The sequence below is a fragment of the Penaeus monodon genome, chromosome 30 (genome assembly GCF_015228065.2).
Source record: "Penaeus monodon isolate SGIC_2016 chromosome 30, NSTDA_Pmon_1, whole genome shotgun sequence".
Lineage (NCBI taxonomy): Eukaryota > Metazoa > Arthropoda > Malacostraca > Decapoda > Penaeidae > Penaeus > Penaeus monodon.
In genome coordinates, this window is record NC_051415.1 from 630,680 (window position 1) to 633,021 (window position 2,342).

At 46.2% G+C, this 2,342-nt stretch overlaps 1 pseudogene; it reads right to left on the reverse strand.

The window, feature by feature from the left end:
• Positions 1-1,045: 1,045 nt before the first annotated feature.
• LOC119592257 lies at positions 1,046-2,127 on the reverse strand (annotated as a pseudogene).
• Positions 2,128-2,342: the final 215 nt, after the last annotated feature.

Below are 2,342 nucleotides of genomic sequence, written 5' to 3' on the forward strand. Positions count from 1 at the left end.
TAGGTAAGAGAATAAGGCATTTATCACCAGCCTTGAACTGAAGTACCTTTGTTTTCCTGTCGTAGTATGCCTTCTGTATTTCCTGAGCTTTCAGCAACTTTTGCTTAGCTAGTTCGCGAGTAGACTGGAGACGATTTACCAGGTCAATGACATAAGTATACGTTTGTCTTAACTTCTGTATCTGCTTCATTTTCGTCCCACAGCTCCCGCAATATTTGAAGAGGTCTCTTACTGCTCTACCATAGAAAAGTTCAAAGGGTGAGAACTTTAAAGAAACTTGAGGGATTTCCCTGTAAGCAAAGAGAAGTGCAACATAGCGTGGCCACTCCTTCGGCTGCTTTGCTGCCATTCTCTTGAGCATTTTTTTTTTTTTTTTGAGTCACATTAAACCTCTCACAAAGACCATTACACATTGGATGATATGGTGTCGTTTTTAGTCCTTTTACCAACAATAATCTAAGCACTTCCTCCATCATTGCAGAGGGAACTGTGTCCCTCTATCACTTAAAATTTGCCCGGGAATACCGATCCTGCAGAAGATTTCCACCATGGCTTCGGCGACAGTGACAGAATCTATATTTTTGAGCGGCACTGCTTCTGGCCACCTCATGCTGAAATCCACGAGTGTGAGAATGTACTTACATCCATCATTCGCTCTCGCATGGTTTAGTCCGACGATGTCCACGGCGACTCTCTCGAAAGGTTCGGAGATCAGCGGCATAGGTTTCAGTGGTACAGGTTTCACACGTCCGCGGCCACTAGTCTTTTGACAAATTGGGTTAACCATCACGGCTACTGTAATCTTCCCTGTAAAGAACGGACTGTCTACGTGTATGGTTGCCTCTGGAACATTAACTAGTGGTCTGTCAATCATTCTAACATTTATCCTCCTCCCAGTGTATTGATGTGGTAGGACATAACTTTGCTTTACAACACACCCCGACGAACCGTTCTCTCTGAGAACACTTACCGAAACACCACCTACTTGCCCTGACTTAACGAGGAGAGACCTCTGCTTACCAGGATTCGTGGAGGGAGCAGATAGTCAAATGCTGTGCACGTAGGGCGTTTGTTGTCTAGCTTCTGACGTCTCCGGAGGCTGGGGTGTTGGGTTTTCCTCACTCATACAGGCGGTAATCATGAGTTTCTTGACTCACCATTCGCCAAGGATGCTTCCGCTGTTGCTGTGGTGGTACACGCTGCTGTGCTTTCGACTGCAGATGCTGTTTCTTGTGATTAGTGGGATGAACCTTCTGTTGCTGCTGCGAAGGTAGTTCTTGCTTTCCCCTCTGTTGCTGACCCAGTGAAATGGCCGGCTTTTTCCACTGCCTACAAGTGTGATACCCAAAGGCAGAAAAATGGGCATCCGCCTTATCAGCCATTTGCTCTGCAGTCTTGATCTTGTGGATCTTAAACTGTGCAACAAGATCCTGGGGACACGACTTTTCTAGCTGAAATCGTAACACTAAATCCCTAATACCTTCCTTTGTGTCCGGCGTCCAATCCTTTTCCAGCCACTGGTCAAGGTAGCCTGACAAACGAACCAGGAACTGAGTGGCAGTCTCTCGGTCTTGCATCATTGCACGATTAAATTAAAGCTTTGCGTCATCGACCGTCAGCCCGTACACCCTCATCAATGTCGACTTCATCGAACAATACGTCTTGTCACTCGCGTCGAGGCGACGGAGGATTTCTAAGGGTTTCCCATCAAACAAACTTTGGAAATGAAGCTTCTTCGTGGCTTCGTCGAACTGATATAAATCGGCAAAATCTTCAAACCGGTGAATATATGGTTCGAATGGCTCACCTTCTTTAAATGCAGGTAACCGGATGCGCGGCAAAGTGGATGCCTGGGCAGGGGAGCCACCAATCGTCCCCGTCTGCACGCGAGCCATTTCCAGCTGATGCCGGCGAATCCTCTCCTCTTCCTCTATCTTCAGCTGCTGCAATCTCAGCTCGTGCTCACGCTGTCTGTCCCGCTCTTCTCGTTTCTCCTTCTCACGTTCACGCTGCCTCGCTCGTTCTTCTCGCTCCTCAGCCTGACGTTTACTCATGTAATCTACAATAGCTATCGGGTCCTCAAAGCCCCATCAACTTAGCCTCTTCTACATAATCTCCTGCAGACATATTGATGGAGAAAATTTTAAAGATACACGTAAATGAATGATCACAACACTTAACGATAGATCCACAATCAGTTAAGGGCACTCTCTCTTCACATCTGTTACTCCCAGTGTCAAGTCCCTGTTCGGGCGCCACTTCGTCAAATTCTTATCAGAGTCTGTTCTTTATTATCAAGAGTTATGTTTGTCTTAATTCATTTATTTTCTTTTATACATTAA